Here is a 22462-nt window from a genome sequence, read left to right as displayed (position 1 = left end):
AAATATTTTTGATGGTAGCAGCAGATGAAATGTGTCTAGAGAAAATAAAACAGTTAAGGCTATTAGCCTTTTGGTGACAATCGTTGTTTGAAGAGTTGAGAACACGGGGAGCAACATCAATAATCAACTTAAAACCATGGCAGATGATTTCTAGTGGTTTTCCTTGGCTCTTGACAAGTTGACTGGTGTTACCAATACAGCTCAGTTGTTTATTTGGCAAGTCCATGCTGAGTCTGAAGTCAATGAAGAGTCAACCCTTATGAATAATCCATATGGAAAAACTATGGTCAAAACTATTTTCAAAGAAAATGAGGAAACACTAATTCAGTGTAACCTGAAGTGGAATCCGCTAAGATGTGTTACAACTGTTGATGATAAAAATATGTGTGGAGCAGGAAAAGGCTTTTTGGACAAATTTATAAAGGTTGTGAAAATGAAAAGTGTTTAAATCCTTTACTAATTTATTGTAATATTCATCAGAAGGTACTTTGTGGAAAATATTTGAATCTACTGTATGTTATTGAACCAGTTGTGTCAAAGGTGATCATTATGTCTCCTGGACTTAACCATTGTCTGTTTTGTGAACTTTTGTCAGAATAGCTGAATATTCTGACTTGCCCTGTCAACTACACAGCAGTTTGATGGCTTAACAGATAAGTCATCTGTGACTTTTTGAGCTCAGGATTGAGATTTCTTAACAAAAACAGCCCTCAACCACTGTTATTCGGCCACTATTATTGAACACTGGATGACTTGGGAAATTAGCTTCTGCTGCAGACGTCATAATGTTTCTTAATGGATTCAACCAAAATGACAAAGCAAAACAATGGTTACCTGCAGAAAACTGCGATAAAGTCATTTTGATGACAATTAATGTTTAAATCACAAGCAAGATCAAGCAGCCTAAGAAACTTCCTGTGTTGTCAAAACTTAAAACAGAAAGTGAGATCTCCATTCCTACAAAAATTTCAATGAACATATTTTCCAGGCTCAAACTATAGTTCCAGCAGTGTTTTCAGACCTCAATACAAGTGTAAAAGTAATTTTTAAATTTTAAATCCATTTAACTATGCAATTGAAGGGTTTCCATTCAGCAATTCCACATCCAGCAATATAATAAATGGTGTGCTAAAAGGCAAACATCAAGAGAATGTTTAATAGAATTTTATAACTGCCTTCTGAGCAATGAAAATGCTTAATAAAAGCTTATGTACATGGGGCTTCCCTGGTGGCGCAGTGGTTGAGAGTCCGCCTGCCGATGCGGGGGACACGGGTTCGTGCCCCGGTCCGGGAAGATCCCACAAGCCGCGGAGTGGCTGAGCCCCGTGAGCCATGGCCGCTGAGCCTGCGCGTCCGGAGCCTGTGCTCCGCAACGGGAGAGGCCACAACACTGAGAGGCCCGCGTACCGCAAAAACAAAAAGCTTATGTACATGGGTTGATATCAGTCTTTGACAGTACTTTAAGATTTTCAGCCAACTGCAAGAGTTAGTCAGCTATAAAATTTAAAGATCACACAGTTCACACAAGACCATCCTCACTTCTGACACTAACTGCAAGTTTGGAGGAGCTCCCAAAGTAATTCCCTAGAAGGATTTGCAGAACTCGTTGAAATTGTTACTCTCATTTACCATCTGTGACGGGTAAAGGATGAAGATTTAATGCAGCCAAGGGGAGATGTACATGGCAGAGTCCAGGGAAGGACCACACATTTTTGTTCTCTCCACATGGGGTCAGGATGCTTTATTTTCACTGCATCAGTGTGTGACCGTATGTGTAGAATATTGCCAACTAGCAAAGCTCACCCAAACCTTGGTGTCCAGAGATTCTGTTGGGGCTCTATCATGTAGGCAAGACTTTCCCCCCATGATTGCCCCCATGGTTGATCTCAACCATCAGGGCAACTGATACCATGTGGCCCAAAGCCTCACGTACATCACATTATTGGTCTTTCTGACATGGTCAGCCCCCACCCTAAATCGTAATTTTTTTTTTTTTTTTTTTTTGAGGTACGCGGGCCTCTCACTGTTGTGGCCTCTCCCGTTGCAGAGCACAGGCTCCGGATGCGCAGGCTCAGCGGCCATGGCTCACAGGCCTAGCCGCTCCGTGGCCTGTGGGATCTTCCCGGACCAGGGCACGAACCCGTGTCCCCTTCATCAGCAGGCGGACTCTCAACCACTGCGCCACCAGGAAAACCCCTAAATCGTATTTTTAGATTGCCCAGTGTGACCCAAGTTTCCCAGGCAAACCATGACATTCTAAGAGATCACTTCCCAAAGCTGAGGACAAATACCTGGACATTTTGGGGGCAAGGTTAATTCTTTACTACACACCACCTGTGGGGAAAGCCATTTTCAAAGATGAAATGCAAAATGTCATTACAGATCACCATTAACAGATGAATAGTTGCCATCAATTTTGATCAGAGAGAACACTAACTTTGGACTCTAATGGGGTGAAATGTGATCTAACCCACAAATTTATTTTTCTCATTAGTAGACCTGTATCACAAAAGAATATACTCAATTATTAATGTCAGATTTTGAATTTTATCAATAAAAATTGTGGAAGCTTGTTTTCTGTCTGTTACATAAGTAACTACATAATATCCTTGATTTTGCCTGTTGGCCTGCAAAGACTGCAATATTTACTATCTGATCTTTTACAGAAAAGTTTGCCAACCTCTGGTGTTTAGTCCAGTTTGTAATACTGCTCTGATGGTTAGTTTTTTTTTTTTTTTTTTTTTTTTGCGGTATGCGGGCCTCTCACTGCTGTGGCCTCCCCCGTTGCGGAGCACAGGCTCCGGACGCGCAGGCTCAGCGGCCATGGCTCACGGGCCCAGCCGCTCCGCGGCACATGGGATCCTCCCAGACCGGGGCACGAACCCGCACCCCCTGCATCGGCAGGCGGACTCCCAACCACTTGCGCCACCAGGGAGGCCCTGATGGTTAGTTTTGTGAGTCAGCTTGGTGAGACTATAGACCCTAATTATTCAACCAAACAACAATCTAGGTGTTGTTGTGGAAGTAGTTTGTAGATGTAATTAGCATCTACAACCAGTTGATGTTAAGTGAAGGAGATTATCTTCAACAGTCTGAGGAGGCGGGATCCAATCAGTTAGAGGTCCTTGACTGTACTTTCCTTGAAAAAAGAAGAAATTCTACCTGTCTGTAGACAGGTAGCTTCAGCTGAAGCTGAAGCTCCTGCCTGAGAGTTTCCAGCCTGCACTCCCTAGAGGCCCGTCGTATGCATTTCAGACTTACCTAGCCAGCTCCACTTACATAAGCCAATTCCTTGCAATCAATCAATCAGTCAGTCAGTGGACACACATCTATGTCCTACTGGTTCTGTTTCCCTGGTGGAATCCTGACTGATTCAACTGCTTTCTATAAAAAATACTACCCAATTTGTGCTGCTAGACAACCAAAAAGGAAATAACTTTAGATAAAGTGAAATTAATAGCTTGCCATAGCTGCCTGTCAGCTGTGGTATTGCCTAATCTATCTTACTGACTCTCTAGTGCAAATCAGAAAAGGGCTGTGAGAGTTATGAATAAAGAAAATCCAGCAAGACTTTAATTCAGTCTTATCACTGTGGTTCAAAGAGATATTTTTGCTTCTCAATAGAGTCTATTCCCAGAGCATTTTCTGAGAAATGTCTCCATTAGCCTTTACTCTAGGACTCATTTCCCAGGGTCCACTGTTGCTGGCTATTAGAGCACCCTTGACTTCCCGGCATTGTTGATAAATTCTGTGCTTGTATATTTTCAGAGGAGAGTTTCCTGAGCTTTTATCAGATTTTCAAATGGGTCGTGGCACCAAAAGGATACAACTCCAAATGACCTCCCCTCCAGGTGGATGTTTAACTCATATAACTACTGCATGTAATATCTCCTCTAGTCGTCACAGTAACTCCTGGATGTCACCAGCTGCAGGTTTTGTCTTCTCTACTTCTAGCAGTAATCATTATGAGGTAGGTACCAGTATCCCATTTTACAGATGAAAAACACTGAAGCTTAGAAAAATGAAGTAATTGGTCCTAGTTGCATAGCTGTAAAGCATCAGAGACTGGATTTGAACCCACATCTGACACTAAAGCTCCTGCTAGGTGGGAGGGAGCTCGGTTTAATCACTAGGCTCAGTTACCAGGGAACTTCCTGCACTTGTGGCGATGGCCTGGGTGACGGCAGGTATCTGCTTGGCCTCTGCCAGCTTGCCTGGGCAGGAGACAAGTTGGAGGTGGCCCCTAAGCTTTGTGGGGGCTTTCTAACCCCTAGCCTTCTACTGTGCCCCTGCCCAAAGGGAGGGAGGAAGAGGAGGAGGAGCGGGTCACCCTGGGGAGGGGAGGGCGGGCCCTGAGAGGGAGTTTGAAAAGAGGAAGGAAGTGGGGCCCGGCAGAACGCCTAGCCACCCCCTGGCTGCTTCCCCACAGGACGACGCGAGGTGCCTGCAGCCGCCCCCCGCCCCCACCCAGGCCAAGCCATGGCCCCCTGGCGCAAAACTGACAAGGAGCGACATGGAGTGGGTAGGTGTGGGCATGGGGTCCTCAACAGGGAGAAGGGCAGGTGGCCGGAGAACTGCAGAGGAAGAGGCTGGGGAGCCAGCGGCGTGGACGTGGGCTCAGAGCACTGACTCAAGCTTTGCGGGCGCAGCGGCTCCCTCAGCCTGCTGTGGCACCAGTTGGGTAGGAAAAGGGAGGCAGGGGGAGACGAAGGTGGGTGCCCTGCCCGGCAGGCTACGCCCAGCCCGCTTCCTCTCCTGCTGCCGCCACAGGGCTACCCTCTTTCTCCAAACGCTTTATGCATTTCCTAGACGAGTTCCAGCAGACCTCTTAGCAGCCTGGCTCTGCATCAGGCTCCTGGCATTGCAAGGACTCCTTCATCCCATCTGGAGACTTGACCTCTTGGAGGGAGCATCATTCTCTCCCTTGGCTGAGCCTGGCCTGGCCCAACATGCCTCCCTCCCCCGCTGCCCAAAGCGACACCCATCTGCTTGCTTCCCCTGCCTGTTCTTCCTGGGTCAGATGACCCTTATTTGTCAGAGCGTCCAGAGGGCTGTGCAAGCTGGGGGCGTAGGGCTGGAGGGCAAGACCCTTCACTCAGCCCCAGAGAGCCTCTGGGGAGAAAGGCAGTTCTTTCCTGGGTTATACGGGCATATCCAAGAAGCCAGCCTCATCAGCTTCAGCCATCTAAGCTCCCAGAGGCCTCTGCCTCAAGCTCAGGGCCGGAAGTGGTGGCTGGGGGAAGGGAGGCTTCAGGTACTAGGACTCTTTCTACTAAGTGGCACCCATGGTGTAATCCCCATAGATTCACTGTGGTTTTCAAATAAGTGTGAATTTAAAAAGCACTCTGTGGCTTGCTACACAGGCAGATACCAGATACCACCCTCAGAGATAAGGATTGAACAGGTCAGATGTTGGAAGACCCAAGGGCCAAGAGTAGGGAATGATGTAGGGAATCCCAAGGCCACTGCTGGAGAAACACAGTCCTGGAGGGCTCAACACTTATTCATTCACTTACTAGGCTCCAAGCACTGTGGAGTGTTTAAAGATGAATGGTCCCTATCCAAAGAGCAAATAATATTCCATACCCTGAAGGAGGCTCAGTTTCTCAGTTTCTCCACCTATATTGAACTAGACTCAGTAACTTTTTTTTTTTTTTTTTTTTTTTTTTTTGCTGTACGTGGGCCTCTCACTGTTGTGGCCTCTCCCGTTGCAGAGCACAGGCTCCGGACGCGCAGGCTCAGCGGCCGTGGCTCACGGGCCCAGCCGCTCCGCGGCATGTGGGATCCTCCCGGACCGGGGCACGAACCCGTGTCCCCTGCATCGGCAGGCGGACTCTCAACCACTGCGCCACCAGGGAAGCCCTAGACTCAGTAACTTTTGAACTTTATAGCTTCTCTAACTCTGGCCCTTCCAGGCTGAAACACCGCTCAGGCGAAGATGGGGACTGATAAATGGAGCAGACCATTATAGGTGGAGGGACCGATGTGGTCTAGGAGATGAAAGCTGGACATGAAGGGACTATCCAGGGGAAAAAGAGCATATCCAGCGAAGAAGAGTGGTAGCTCTTTTCGCCTCGAGGGGAGGGTGCATTGAAGGGAATGATGCTCAAAGTAAGTTGGAGCCACATTTTGGAACGCTCTGAATGCCAGGCTAAGAAGTTGAGACTTTTTCCATCTAGGCAATTGGGAGCCATAGAGGGCTTCTGAGCAGGGGAGGGACATGAAATTTGTACTGAAGCCAGTGTGGAGGCAGGCTGGGTGGATAGAAGAGCAAAGGCGCCTGGGTGGCAGACAGGGATGGTATTGGTGGTCCAGGATAACGAGGGCAGTTCATGGGGGCAGTTGAGTGTGGCAGAAGAGTCCCACCCTCTGGTCGAAGGGCTGTAGTGTGTTCCTGCTGTGTAGGCCCTGTGCTGTTGTGTGAAGCTCATGGGCTCTGGTGCCTGCTCTTGGATTCCATCTTCCAATGTTTTCCAGCCTTGTGAGCTAGACAAGTTACCTACTCTCTCCAGGCCTCAGTTTCCTTGTCTGTGTATTGGGAGTAATAACAGCACCTGCTTCCCAGGGTTGTGGGGAGACTGAATGATAATAATCCATATAAAGTGCCTGGAATGCCAATCATACAAATCCTCACTAAATGTTATTAATTATTACTTTTAGCCTTTATTCTCTGCTTAGGAGCCCAGTTCAGGACATGACATCACAGGATGGGAGGGGGCTACTGAATGAAGTAAGGTTTTCACCCTCCTTTGCTGAGGAAATCCCACCTGTGTGCTCAGAGACGAGGAACTCTGTTAGGCTCTAGGCCCAGGGGATTCTTCTGATGGTATAACTGAGAGTTTTCACGCCTACCTGTGAAAATTCTGTTTGGGGCTGGGAGTCAGAAGGTGTATGACCCTTTAGGGGGCCATAGAGCACTTGGTAGGTGTCTACTTATCAAAGGATCTCTTTTTCTCTGCAGATGAATGTCAGGTGAGGAAGGTAATCTCCAACCCTCCTCTGTAGACTCCAGGTAGATGGAAGGGAAGGGCAAGGCTTAGGTTATGATGAGACAGGGGACTGGGGTCACCCAGCAGAAAGAACCGTGGCCTGAGAGTAAGGAGTCTGGGTTCTAGTTCTGACACTATCATTTTTGCAGGCAGGTCTGTGCTCTGGTTTCCTCACTGTCAGTCTAGGTATTAATACTTTTGTCTTTCAAGACGTTCTTTTAGAAGAGTATCTGAGATAATGAGTATGGGGGCTTGGAGGAAAAGGAAGAGCTAGAGCCATGTAAGGATTAGGGGGGTCCTTGGAACACCTCCAGAGTCCCAGCCAGCCTAACCCAGGAGAACCTGAGCTTTGCTTTCCCATTTGGTTTCCTCTTCCTCTGGCCTAGCTGACGAGCGCTGCTGGCGTCTGTGTTTCTGGGGGGCTGGCTTTTCTGGGGACAGCTTCATCACCAGAACCGCTTGGCTTCTTTCTCATCTTACTGTCTGGTGAGCAGCCAGGGTGAGCCTCATGTAGATCCCTGGCCAGGTTCTTTTTTCACTTCCTTGATGGAGCTTTAAAATGTGATCCATTAGAGTTCCAGAGAGGACCCTTGGGTAGAAGTGGGTGAGAGTTTCCACAGACAAGACAGTGTAGCTATGAAGACAAGACACAGCCTCTGCCCTTGAGGAGATATGGGTAAGGTTAGAAGCTTGGGCTGTGAGTTCAAATCTGGTCCTGTTTCCTCATCTTTCCTCATTACTCCTACTTTATGTAGGAGTAATCATGATAATATGGATCTCATGAGATCATTGTGAGGATTGAACGGGGTAATGCATGAAAAGCATTAGTAATGAGGCTGGTCAATGAAAGTTAGTGACTGAGGTCAAGGGGCGTACCTAATAGGTACGGAGCCGAGAGAGACAGGTAACGTGCCCTGATGCCAGGTTCAGGACAGTCATGCCTTATAAGAATAAGTGCAGTAATTTACGGTTTACAAGACCCATTCTCATGCAGTATCTTTGTCTGGCTTCAGAACAGCCGTGTGAGGTAGCATGTTATTATTCTCATTTTACAGGCTAAGAGTTCCGTAGTTCACATAACTCGGAAGTACTTGGGCTAGGCCTTAAATTCAGTTGTCTTCAGACCCCAGACCCTTTGCACAACACTAGAAGGGAATCTGGGAGGAGGAACGTTATAGACAAAGGCAGGAGGTTGGAAGGGGTGTGGCTTTTGGGTCAATAGTCTGCTTTGGTTTTAGTGGATATTTGTAGAAATAAGAAATAGTTGGAGAGGTAGATTATGGTCAGGTTGTGAAGGGCTTTGAGTACCAAGCTTATAAGTTTGGACTTCATTTTGTGAGCAGTGGAGTTTTTGAGCGGGTGTGTCACCTGTAAGAAGATAATTTAATCACTTGGGAGGGGGGCAGGGGTTAGACATAGGGGGGCAGGGGAACAGCAGTGGGTGACAGTTTACCTATCTACTGACTGCCTCGTTAGTTAATCCCGCAGGAGTCCCCTTATAATTAACATTTCCCTTTGGCTTTTACTGTCTTAATCCTCTCTGCCTGAGACTCTTGTCATTGGTCAGAGCTTTATCCTTGGAGGAGACAATGGAAGACAGAGAAGGAGGAGGTAGAAAGAGCAAGTAACAGTATCAGTTAGGGATAAGTATGACTACAGGTGACAGAAAACGTCCGAAGTAGTGGCTTAACCAAGCTAGAAGCTTATTTGCCTCTCATGTAGAAAGCCCAGAAATGGTCCCTGAAGAGGCGGTAGCGTGGCTCTTTCTGTCTCCTGCACGGCTTCCTTGGCACAAGGCTTCTGCCTTTTGAACCAAACTGGCTGCTTAAGCCTCTGTTGTCAGGTCCACTTTCCAGCCAGCAAGAAGGATGAAGGGAACAAGAAGGGCATGACACTGCTCATTAAGGACACTTACTTGAAGGCCCACTGGACACTTCCTCTTGTATCCTCTTGGCTGAAAACCTAATCACATGACTGAACCTAGCTGCAGTGGAACCTGGAAGTGTAGTCTGCAATGTAAGCAGCCATGCACCACGCTAAAACTCCAGTGTGCTTTCCTGAGGAAGGAGGGGAATAGGATATTAGGGATGATATTTTAGTTTTCTCAGGTAGCCATAACAAAATACCAGAGACCGGGTGGCTTAAGTAACAGAAGTTATTTTCTCACAGTTCTGGAGGCTGGAGTTCCGAGTCCAAGGTGCTAGTAACTTGATTTCTCCTGAGGCCTCCTAGGCCTGCAGACAACTGCCTTCTCCTTGCTTTGTCCTCATATGGTCTTCTCTCTGTGCATGCTCACCCCCTGTGTCTTCTCCTCTTCTTAGAAGGACACAAGTCCTGTTGGATTAGGGCCCCACCGTAACGGCTTCATTTTAATTTAATCACATCCTTACAGACCTGATCCAAATATGGAGCTTCAACGTGTGAATTTGGAGCAGTAGGGAGGACAACAGCTGGGTTCCTAACAGTTGACCTGTGGTCTGTGGTATGATATTTAGGGATTGTAAAAGAAGCCTTCAAGGCAGGGGTTCTCAGAGGGTGAGTGCAGAAGAAAGGTTTGTTTACCCTGAAGCTGGGCCTGCTGGGTAGATTTGTGTAGGGGCTTCAGTTACGCTCAGAAACCTCTTCTCCACGCAGATCATCTCGAGTTATGGTTGTGTATCTATGTGTGGTGCTGGGGAGTTATCACTTGGTTCCTTCGGAGGGCTGTGAGGGACAATCTAATCTGTCCCGTGTCTCTCCCCTAGCTTCGAGTGGCTTGTTGGCTGGCAATCTTTGGTGTCCCATGGCTTAGTAGAAGTATCGCCCCAGTCTCTGCCTCTGTCTTCATGTGGCGTTCTTCCTGTGGGTGTGTCTCTTTCCAAATTTTCCGTTTTAATAAGAACACCAGTCATGTTGGGTGAGGGCCCACCCTAATGACCTCATTTGAACTTTATTACCTCTGAAAAGACTATCTCCAAATAAGGCTGCATTCTGAGATGCTAGGAGTTAGGAATATAACATATCTTTTGTTTTGTGGGGTGGGGCACAATTCAAATCATAACAGGCTCTGCAAAAGTTGAGAAGGGGTCTGTTTCACATCTTGATTGGGGAATATGGATGAGTTCGAGACCTCTCCCTGGTCCAGGGATGCAGGTGATGCTGTTTCCTGGACAGATCTGGTCCATACTCAGATGGACAGATTTGGAGTGCACAATGGGTGATTGAGTCCCTTGCAGCACAGACTCTTATTACAAGGAACAAAATCCACTTGAAGTAGTTCAGTTAAAAGGTATGTGGTGTGTAGCTGTATGTGAGGAGGGAAGTGGTGTGTTTTAAGCATCAAGGAAAATCAAACAGAAATCCAGGAAACATGAGCAGCAGTCCTCTGGAAAGCCCTGGTCTGAGGAGACTGGAAAACTCTGCCTGTCTTCTCATGGCTTCCCAGCTGCTGTAAACTTACGAGCTTTGTTCTCCTTTCTCTTCTCCTCTTCATAACTTTTCATATTCTGAGAGCACCACAGTGGTGGCCCCAACATGTCACCTACCTCAACCTGGCATGACTTTGCAGTGCCAGCACCCTCTGAATCCTCTCTCTGTGTTTATTTGTTCAAAGTCCTGAGAAGATCTGAGTGGACTGACTCACCTTTTCAATAAAGGCCCCCCAGGTCAGAGGTCATCACCAGGCTAAGAATGGGCCCCACTCTGAGCCAGGGTGCTGCCTTTTCCAATACGCTATGGTTATGGGGTGGAGTCATGAGGATCGCAGGAGTTGTGGATGGGGACAGATTCTTGGAGTAGGAGGCATGAGTCAAACATGCATCCCAAACACACCCAGGGCAGAACTCTACTACAGAGGGACCACTTATACTGCTCTTGTTGCCAGAGTTAATAGCTAAGGAGGAGAGATAGAGACCATCATTTACTCACCAACTTGTTCACTCATTCACTCATTCATTCTTCATTTATTTCTTAAATATTTATTGGGCATTTCCCATGTGCTAGGCACTGCGCTAGACGGTGAGATTACTAGAATTTGGCCATTATGGTTCCTACCCTTTTGGAGCTTATAGTCTAGTGGGGAAGACAAAAAGAAATGTGAAAAAATCAATAGGCATATCACTACAAATTGTGATATGTGCTCCTGTAATAAAAGAGTTTGTCTCATGAATGAGAGTATTGGAGGGCAGGAATCTTAAATAGGATGGTCTCAGAAGGCCTCTGAGGAGCAATGGGGAAAAGAATTGCAGAGGAAATGCTTAGAGGGATCTTAGTACGTGTATCTTGGCTATGGAGGCCAATTGTACCTTCGGGCTGGTCCCCGGAAATTAGTCTGGTGCAACAAAAACACATGGATTGGAAATCTCATTCCTTCCTACCACCAATTCTTAGGTGCCTGGGCTGCCTACTTTCGGATGCTTCAGCAACTTGGGATTGTTTAGGAGTGCCTGCTGGGCTGACTGTTGGAGTTCATTTAAGTAGATTGTCCTAATCCCTAGGTTTATGGGAACCACATTAGTTAGTGGCCATCTTGCCCCCAACCATAATGTTTGAGTTTGAATGAGCCTTGACAGACTGTGTTTGCTAAGCTCCGCTTCCTCCTGAGTTCAGCATCCTTATACTGCTGCTATATTTTGAGACAGACAGTGTAGTCACCATACTATTCTGCTAAGTTCTGGACCTTTGGACTTCTTTTTTTTTTTTTAAGCTTACAGGCCTTTAATATTCAGTTCCACATGGGTGCCACAGTCTGAGTTTTGCACCATATGTTCTGCAAATGGTGAATGCTAGTGCTTATTGCCACCCAACTCCAGAGGAATCTGTGTGGAGGCACCACAAATGTTCCCTTTAATAGGCACTCTCTCCTTTCATTCCACTTTCTTTAATTAGTGTGAGTTGAACAACAGTCAGGCTGAGTTTGTCAACATCTTAAGTCTTACTTGGTTTTTAGTTCTCCTTGGAAAAAGTCATCCATCCCTTGTCCTTCTGACCCCACTAGGACACTGTCAGCTTCCGCGCTGATTTAAAGCTGTGCAGGAGGGGAATGTGACTGACAATGTGGACACTTTTCCAGACCCCTCTCCAGACATTGCCCCAGGGCACTCAGTGCTCCCCTGACAACACATGATCCCTTGGGTCAAATCCCAAACCAGGATGGTGAACGGGACCTAAGTGGGCCATGTGACTTGCATAGATGCCTCAGCATCCAACATAGGGTCTGAACAGAGCCAATGCTGAGCAGGCATTTGTTGGGGTGGATTAAGTGCTAGCAATGTCAGGTCCCAAGAGCCCACGACTGCTGCAGCAAAGGGGCACACCTTGTGCCAGCTGGACCCTGAGGATTTGCCCGGGAAGGGGGATTTTGCTGCTTGCCTCACTGGCGGTGGCGACAAGGTAGTCGTCTCAGGAGAAAGTGTTCCAGGAAGAATAAACAGCCAGTGCAAATGTCCTGAGGAGGAAGCCTCTCTGATGTGTGGGAGGCCGCTGTGAATAGAGTAGAGTAACCCAGGGGCAGAACTGGAGGACATGAGTTCTCTGAAGAGAGGTTGTATTGAGTAGTGCCTGGTACATGTTATAAGGACTCTGGCTTTTACTCTGAATGGAAGCGGGTGGGGCACGGTAGGGTTTGAGAAGAGTTGCAGAATGTTCTGTCTTATTTTTTTTAAATTTGGTTTTTCACTGAAGTATAGTTGATTTACAATGTTGTGTTAATTTCTACTGTACAGCAAAGTGACTCAATTATACACACACACGCACACACACACATATCTATTCTTTTCCATTATGGTTTATCCCTGGATATTGAATAAAGTTCCCTGTGCTCTACAGTAGGACCTTGTTGTTTATCCGTCCTATATATAAGAGTTTGGATCTGCTAATCCCAAACTCCCAGTCCATCCCTCCCCTGCCCCCTCCCCCTTGGCAACCACTGTTCTGTCTTATTTTAAAAGAATTATTCTAGAAGTTTTATGGTTAGTAGATAGAGGGGAATTAAATGTGGAAGCAGACAGGCCAGTACGGCAGTCACTACAATAACCAGGCGAGAAATGGTGGGGGACCCCCCCAAGGATGCAGCAGTGGAGGAGGTGAGACGTGCTTAGCTGTGTGTGCTGTAGGTGGGCAAACGGGATTTTCCTCATGGATTGGACGTGGGTATGAAAGAAAGAAAGTAGTTAAGGGTGACACCATGGTTTGGTCTGTGCAGCTGGGAGAATGGAACTACCTACAGGACTTCCTTAGTTAGTCCCCTGATCTAAGTTGTCATCAACATTGTCATAAATAATAACATTGCCTCAACTGTTTTCAGTCCAGTCCATTTATAAAGCACTCGTGGTACCATGTTTAACCCTCACGGCCACCCTGAGAGATGGGTACTTTTATCTTCATTTCAGAGATGGGGAAACTGAAGAGCAGAGAGCTTTAAGCTCTTGCTGAAATGCAGCCTCTTTCCAGTGGTTTTCTTACACCTCATCCCTGGAAGAAATATCTTCTGCTTTATCAAAATCTTCATTTTTCACCTTGTCTTTTAGTTATGTGACTGCAGGTTGTCTCCCACACTGGATGGCTTATTGTCTTGACGGCAGAGCTCTGTTGGGGGTCGAATTTGATTCCATCTGGCTCTGTGGTACTAGCAGAAACATGGTAGGTTTCTGCTAGTACCACAGAAGGTACTAGCAGAAAAGATCATTGTTATTGTAACACGGGACCCTTGGGAATCCAAGCACTCTTCCTACAAAAACATGCACATGTGCAGTTTTGCATTACACCAAATGTTCCCTTGGGGGCGAAATTGTTCCCAGTTGAGAATCACTGTTTTAGAGAACTCATGGGAATCTCAACTTCCTTCTTGTTGGCTTGGAATGTCACCTTGGCTCACCTATGGCAACCTGTAAGGTTTCTGGGAGGATCCAGTAGGGGTCCTAAAGCACCTGGCAGGGGGCAGGTGTTAAATGCACATCCACTAGTGAGAGGCAGTGTGGTGTAATGGTTGAGGGTGTATGTTCTGGAGCCAGCGTGCCTGGGGCGAAATCCTGGCTCACCACCTTCCTAGCTGTGTCACCCTGGGCTGTTCACTTCATCTCACACTACCTCAGTGTGCTCATCTGTAAAATAGAACTGACCATAATTGTACCCACCACAAGATTAAATAGGTGCTGGGATTAAATAGGTGACTGTAGGTAAAGTCATTGGAGAAGTGTCTGATACATATAAAGTGTTCCTTAGAGGTTGTAATTCTTGTCCTCTCCTGGTCAGGGGAGGAACACCTCCTCCTCCTTGGTTCCCTCTCTCTGTGATTCTCCTGCCTCATCCACTGCTGACTTGCACCAGGTTTGAGCTCTGACCTCGCTGCCAGAAGCTTCTGCTGGGTCATCGCATTCACCCTCCCTGATGCAATGTCAGGATGTTTCCCTGGTACTGCGGCTGTCAACACCTTGTCCAGAGACTCCAGGCGAACTGCTTGTATATTTCAATGACTATGTTTCACTTGAATCCAAAGTGGACCTGCCGGCTAGTTCTGTTTCTACCTGGAGTGGAGACCATCCAAAGCCCAGTTCAGGGACTAGAGAAGTGAGCTTCAGGCAATTACGTTCTTTTTCTCCAGTATTGTTTGTGTTCCTCTCATGTAGCTACTTGTACAAACTCTGTGAACACTTGGTGTTTGCTGAAGCTTTTGTTTTGAAACACATCAGCAAGTGGCAGGGCCCCTGATGAGGTACGAATCCATCCTGAAGGGTCACAGGGCACTTGATGGCTGCAATCAAAATTGGCAGCCCAGCTGGCTCAGCATCTCAGCAAGTAATCTCAAGAAATGCAAGAAAAAACTTAGAAGAAGAGACATACCTGCCCTTCATGTTCGTGTTCCTTCAGTTTAACAAGTATTTATTAAAGTTCAGTAAATATTGATTGAACTTCAACTGTGAGCCAGATGCTGTTCTCAGCACTGGGAATTCAGTGGCCGACAGGCAGACTCAGTCTCCACCCTCGCTGAGGCTGAAGGAGACGGGAAATGAACAAGTCTAGTACATACACACGCATACACACACACACACACACACACATACATATATACTCACACACACACAATAAATCGTGACATCAGCAATGGGTTAGTCAGGGAAATAAGGACTTTAGACTCCAATATGGGTTTGATTCCACTTTCTACCACTTTCTAGCTGTGTGGCCATGGGCAAGTTCCTTAATCTCTCTTTAAGTTTCTCATATGTTATGTGGAGGGGAATACCTTGGAGTGTTACTGCGAAGATTAAATGAGCTGGTACAAGTAAAATATGAGGAATTTTGTCTGTCTTATTTATCACTATTACCCAATACTCAGAACAGTATCTGGCACACCATAGGTGCTCAAATGAGTATCTGTTGAAAAATAACATGTGCTTGGTACATAGTATGTGTGTTTACCATTTGTGGGGCGTCAAGCAGTATATGAAGTGGTTAGAATCCAGACTTCTGGATAACTCTCTTATTATAGATATTAGAATAAGTTGTTTATTCTCTCTCTGCCTCAGTTTCCTCATGTATAAATCCAAGTGAAATACTGTACTTATCTCCTAACATAGCCCGAAGCACAGAGACCCCAACCCTATTTGTTTCTGTGAGTTGCATGCTGTAGCAATGGTATGTTTACTTTTTCCTTATTTCTCTTGATTTGGGCTCCTGATGAGCAGGGCATTTCAATACATTTAAGTAAAGTTGGTGGCTAATCAGTAGATTTGATTTCCAGGGTTGTTGGAAGTCCCACCTGTCTCAAAAGCTCCCACTGGCTTGACACTCTAGGATTTCCAACATTAGAGTCCTCATTGGTTTCAGTGACCTCAGATGGCCCTGGTACTTGAAGCACCCCCTTGATCTTTGGTCATAAGTATTTCGGTCTGGTTAGGCTTATCAGTGACCAGCTGCTGCCTTGGCTCCTGAGTATAGTATTTTGATACAAGGAGAGGTCAGATCCTTCACTGGGATGTGCCAGTGTTCTCCAAGGCACAGAGACCTCGTATGAAAGGGGAAGCTGGAACGGGTATCTGTGGGAATCCTTTCACCACTTGTTTATCTTCCATGATGGGCATGGCCAGGGTGGGGCAGGCTATGATTTCAGTGATTTTTACTTATTACTTATTCCTGTACCTTCCTCATGTTTTCCGGCCCTTTCCATCACTCACTCAGAGCTCAAGGGTGGTTAGGCCTGCAGGGAATGGGGAAGAAGATGAACTGTTCTGACACTGGTCAGAAACAACTCAGGAGAGATTCATAGATAAGCAATCAAACTTTAGCAAAGAGTGGCATTCTGGTTCAAAGTTTCCTGTTAGTCATTTAGAAAACTTAACAGAATTGGGTACTGGTATGCAAAGCCACTTCCTTTGTCAGTAATGTCTGCTTTTCCCCAAATGGAGCCTTGAGAACAAAGGTCCTCATGCAAAGGCAGAAATACATTTATAAATTAAATGGCAGTGTCAGTTACTTTCATTTTCATATGATGTGAGTCTTTGGAATGCACACAGACCTCCATGTTGAATATGAAGTTTCAAGATCTGTCCAAGATATCTTCTTAAGCCAATGGGTTGGTACCTTCTCACCTGACAGAGCTGGGCAGAGGGTGAGGAAGAGATTCCTAAGGAAAGATGGGAAGGATATAGTCTGGGAACAGAGTCTTGCCCTGCCCTTTCAATACCTGATGGACAAAACTAATTTGCTGGTGCTCCAGAGGCAAACACATATCATGGATGGTTTTCTTCTGTTAGAAACCTCAGTTGCCTCTGTGGCTCTGCCCAGCTCCTTGGCAGGCACGTCCTCAGCCAGACCTCTGGAGCTGGAGGGATCAGGGAGTGCAGAGTCTGCGGAATTAGGGCATCAGCAAGCTGGAGTGGGTCCAAATGCTAGCAGCCTTTGTGGGGACAGGATTTGAAATGAGGCCAAGTGTGGAGGGAATGAAGAAACGGGGTATCTTTATGCAGGAGAAGAGAGCTCTGAGTCCCCTGAGAGTCCTCTCAAGGTTTGTTTTTGGGCAAAGGTTTAATTTTATTCATTGTTGCTTGCCAGTGCCATTGAATGCAAACTGCGAGGAAGCAGATTTAAAGGTGACACAAAGAAGAGCTCTGAAGGAGTTCCTCTGAATGGATTGCTTTAGGAGGTATTATAGTGCTAATAAAGAGAAAAGTGACTACTTTTTATTGAGCACTTACTCTGGCCAGACACAGAGTAAAGACTTTTTCTGTGTATTGATCTCAGCCAAGCTTCCAAGGAACTCTTCAAGGTAGGGACCATCATCTCCTCCTTTCTATAGTTGAGGAAAATGAGGCTTGGGGAGGTGAAGTTGCTGCTCAAGCAGGCTGCCGCTGGCCCCTACAGTGCCTCTGTGTGAATTACAAAGATACACCCCTCCCCTGGTGGACACAGTGCCTAGGTAGGGCCCAGGCCTTGGCAAGCAGATCAGAGGTTGGGGGGGCAGCCTCTACTGCTGTCTTTGGCTTGGTGGCCTTGTGCTGGACAAAGCCTGCACAATCATACTCTGCACCCCTGGGCTTGAGACCAGAGCTGGCAAAGGGCAGAACTGGGCTTAGGAGCCACATTTGTCTTACTCCAGAGACACTGGCTCATAACTCCCAAGCTTTATTATCTCTCAGGATTGAGACTTTCCACCCCTATGAATACTCACAAAGACTAGTTGGTCCCTTGGTGAAAGGGCTGATTTGTATAGGTCTTTGGACTAAAAAGCCTACAGGTTTCCTACTTTTCCCGCAGAGAATGCAGCTCAGAGAGTGTGGCAAACAGAAGCCTGAAGCAGGGTCTGGTGAACACCTGAACACCTGCCATCAGATGCTGTGGAGAGGCAGTGGATGCAGGGAATGAACAAGGCACAGGGCAGGGTGGAAGTCCTGGCTCTGTGATTTACCACTCTGTGGGTGGGTCTTGGGTAAGCTACTCAAACCATCTGAACCTCAGTTTTCTCCTCTATAGAGTGGGGATAGTATTACCTCATGCAGTAGTTGTGATGACAACATGAAAGGGCAGTTGAGAATATGCTTCTCTGTGATATAGTGGAGGAACATTATAAATGCTGCTTGTTTATATTTGAGAAGGGGTTTGACCTCATTTCTTTCCAAGCCTCTTCACTGATGTGATCACTGCTTTCATTGCATCCATAAGTTCTGATAGGTTGTATTTTCATTTGTATTTGTCTTAAAATATTTTTTGATCTCGCTTGTGAGTTCTCATTTGACCCACTGGTTGTTTAAGGGTATGTTGTTCCATTTACACGTATTTGTGAATTGTCCAGTTTTTTTTTTCTGTTTTTCATTTCTAGCTTCATTCCTTTGTGATTGGAAAAGATGCTTTGTATAATTTCAGTCTTTTTAAAATTTATTGAGACTTGTTTTGTGGCCTAACATGTCATCTATCTGGAGACTATTTCATGTGCACTTGAGAAGAATGTATTCTGCTATTGTAGGATGGAGTATTCTGTATACGTCTGTTAGGACTAGTTATTATTTTTTAAAATTTTATTTATTTTTGGCTGCATTTTGGGTCTTTGTTGCTGCATGCGGGCTTTCCCTAGTTGCAGCAGGCTGGGGCTACTCTTCGTTGTGTTGTGCGGGCTTCTCATTGTGGTGGCTTCTCTTGTTGTGGAGCATGGGCTCTAGGCATGTGGGCTTCAGTAGTTGTGGCTTGCAGGCTCTAGGGTGCAGGCTCTGTACTTGTGGCACACAGGCTTTGTTGTTCCATGGCATGTGGGATCTTCCCGGACCAGGGATCGAACCCGTGTCGCCTACATCGGCAGGCGATTCTTAACCACTGTGCCACCAGGGAAGTCCCAGGACTAGTTATCTATAGCGTTGTTCAGGTCTTCTGTTTCCCTATTGATTTTATGCCTACTTGTTCTATCCATTATTGATAGCAGAGTATTGAGGTCTCCAATTATTATTGTAGAACTATCTATTTCTCCCTTTAATTGTGTCAGTGTTTGCCTCATATATTTTGGTGTTATATTATTAAGTACATATATGTTTATAATTGCTATATCTTCTTGGTGTATTGACTCTTTTGCCAATATATTATGTCCTTCTTTGTCCCTTGTAACAATTTTTGACTTAAAGTCTATTTTGTCTAATGTTGGTATACCCACCAAGCTCTCTTTTTGTTACTATGTGTGTGGAACTTCTTTCACTCATTCTTTTATTTTGAACTTATTTGTATCTTTGGACCTAAAGTGAATCTCTTGTAGACGACATATAGTTGGATCATGGTGGATTGATTGATTGATTGATTGATTGATTGATTGATTTCATGGTGGATTTTTAAAAAAATCTTTTCTGTAAATCTCTGCCTTTTGAAAAAAGTGTTTAATCCATTTACATTTAAAGTATATACTCATAAGGAAGGACTTACTTCTTCCATTTTGCCATTTGTTTTCTACCACAATAATGGTCACATTCTTTCTTCAAATTTTCTTTCTGCTACTTTCTCTTTCTTTCCTCTTATTATAGAACTCCCATTATGTGGATGTTGGTGTGCTTGACATTGTTCCACAGGTCCCTTAGGATCTGCTAATTTTTCTTCATTTTTTTTCTTTCTGCTACTCAGTCTGGCTAATCTCAACAGACCTTTTTTTTTTTTTTTCTTTTTTGCAGTACGCGGGCCTCTCACTGTTGTGGCCTCTGCCGTTGCGGAGCACAGGCTCCGGACGTGCAGGCTCAGCGGCCATGGCTCACGGGCCTAGCCGCTCTGCGGCATGTGGGATCTTCCCGGACTGGGGCACGAATCCGCGTCCCCTGCATCGGCAGGTGGACTCTCAACCACTGCGCCACCAGGGAAGCCCTCAACAGACCTATTTTTAAGGTCATTGATTCCTTCTGACTGCTCACATCTGACGTTGAACCTCTCTAATAAAATTTTCACATTTGTTATTGTACTTTTCAGCTCCAAAATTTTTATCTGATTCTTTTTTATAATTTCTCTCTCTTTGACTATATTCTCCATTTTCTGAGACATTGTTCCCCTGGTTTCCTTTAGTTCTTTGTCCATAGTTTCCTTTGGATATTTGAGCATACTTAAGATAATTGATTTAAAGTCTTTGTCGCCCAAGTCCAGTGTCTGTCCTTCTTCAGGGACAGTTTTTATTAAATTCTCTTTTTCCTGTGAATGGGCCGTACTTTCTTGTTTCTTACATGCCTCATAATTTTGTGCTGAAAACTGGATATCTTGAATGTTACGATGTGCTAACTCAGACGTCAGAGTCTCCCTCCTTGCCAGGGCTATTGTCACTGCTTGATATAGATTGTAGTAGTTTGTTTGTTTAGTGACTTTTTTAAAGTATTTTTGTTAAGACTGTATTGTTTGTTGCACGTGGTCACTGAAGTCTCTAAAGGCCTGGAATTGAGAGGAAAAAAACCCTAGTTTTTGCAGCTGCACGTGTGTGTTGGGGCTTACGTTCAACACTTAGCCAGGCCATTTACAGCTCTGCCAGAGCCTGCGTTTTCTCCCTGTATGGAGCTTGAAGGTCAACCAGAGCTGAGAGCTTTGGGCTTTCTCCCATCCTTTTTCAACATGCATCCAACTCTGCATGGCCTTCCAGATCCCCTGCAATAGGTGGTATTCTTCAAAGCTCTTATTCTCCAAAGCATTCCACTCCTAAGCCTTTCCTTCCAGGTTTATTAGTGGTATTATTGTTTGACCAAACTTCTATTCTTTGCCCTGTGTGGAAGCAGGTAGTTCTTTTGACTTTCAATGTTTTTGATCAATGCCCTTTGCATAGCTGCTTCTCTCCCTTAAGAGAGTCCCAAGTCAGGGAAATACAGGCAAGCTCATGGCTTTGGTCCTTCAGGGAGCCCACAGACAGGTCAAACCAAGCAGCTACTGTACAGTTTCTTGGGACAAGGCCTGCTCTGCTTCCTCCAGCCCCAGGGACCCACAGGAACATGGAACACCATCTTCAAGACTGCCACCAAGATGGGGAGTAGACAGTCCATTCTGCTCCCAGGATACATATCATGTGTAACAATAATGAAACAAATGAAAGCAATTAATTCACTATTTGTGTTAAACCCTTTCAACAAGTTACAGAATCTCAGTCATGAGTCAAATTGTAACTTCTCATTAAGTAAACATAATACTTGTCAGTAATTTGTGAAATTCATTTGCCTTCTTCACGTTGTTCACATAGATGTAGCTTCTTTACATTCCTCAAGAAAGTTGTTTTGAGTTAATGGATCTATGAGTTTTAAACAAGAAAGGTAAAATTCTAAATTTTAGAATTCTCTGCCTGAGTGAAGTGAACTATTCCACCACTTTCTGAAATGGTTTATTTATTTTCTGGGGAAGTACAGTGTTACTTTCTGATCTCTATGATTAGTCTTCTTTATATAAAAAAAAAAAGATGGGGAGTAGGGAATGGGATAAGGATAAGTTAAAATGCTACAAAACTTTACCAGGTTTCAGTTGCCTTTTCTTGAGTAAGCATTTGCTTGGTTGCTGGTAAACTTTTGACTATTTTTCAGAGTTCTGATAAAGTTGATTCTGACCATTTTTGCCGGATTTTTAATTGCTTCTTTGGAGGGACAGGCACTTGGAACTCCCCACTTCACCAGTTTTGCTGATTTCACTCGAAGAAGTAGTTTTTAAATGCATTTTGTTTTTTGACATATGAGGAAACTGAGGAGCAAAGGGAGAGGGAATGAACTGAATCAGTGGTAAGACTACCAAGAGGACTCGGGATTCCTCTCATTTGGTTAATCTACCTCCTGCACTGCTTGGTCACATGTCTCATCAGCAGCAAGTCTCTCCTTGGTTCAAAGACCTCTGGGATTAGGGAGACAAAGCAAGCGTCTCCTCGTGGGCTCCGTCACATCCACTCTGCCTCCCTCCATCCACTCCCCCAACAGCAGTCGGCGTGATGAGGTTACATCACTCCCCTGCTTAACAGCCTTCAGCCTTCTATCCACTGGTGTATTTATACAATGGAATGTTATTCAGCCATAAAAATGAATGAAGTAATGGTAGTTGCTACAACATGAATGAATCTTTAAAATCTTGTGCTGAGTAAAAGAAGCCAGTTGCAAAAGACCACATATTATATGATTCTATTTGTACGAAATGTGCAGAATAGGCAAATCTATAGAGACAGAAAGTAGATTAGTGGCCGATTGTGGCTCAGGGGACTTTTTTGAGGTGATGAGAATGTTCTAAAATTAATCATGGTGGTGGTTTCACAGCTCTGTGAGTAAATCATTGAATTATATACTTTAAGTGGACAAATTGTATCTAAATAAAGCTATTACCAAATAACTAAGTAAAATCCATCCAGCTTCCCATTCTCTTGGAGTAAAGCCCAAAGTCATCGTGAAGCCCTGCATGACCTGGTTCTTGCCTCTCCAGCCTCCTCTGGGTCACCCCCCTCCTCCCTTATACTCCATGCACAGCAGTTTCCTTTTTGCTCTCTGAATGTGCCAAGTGTCTTCCTTACTTGGGGCCTTTGCGTATGCTATTCCCAC

Source organism: Mesoplodon densirostris, chromosome 3 (genome assembly GCF_025265405.1).
Source record: "Mesoplodon densirostris isolate mMesDen1 chromosome 3, mMesDen1 primary haplotype, whole genome shotgun sequence".
In the NCBI taxonomy this organism is placed as follows: domain Eukaryota; kingdom Metazoa; phylum Chordata; class Mammalia; order Artiodactyla; family Ziphiidae; genus Mesoplodon; species Mesoplodon densirostris.
Note: the sequence above shows the minus strand (reverse complement) of the source record.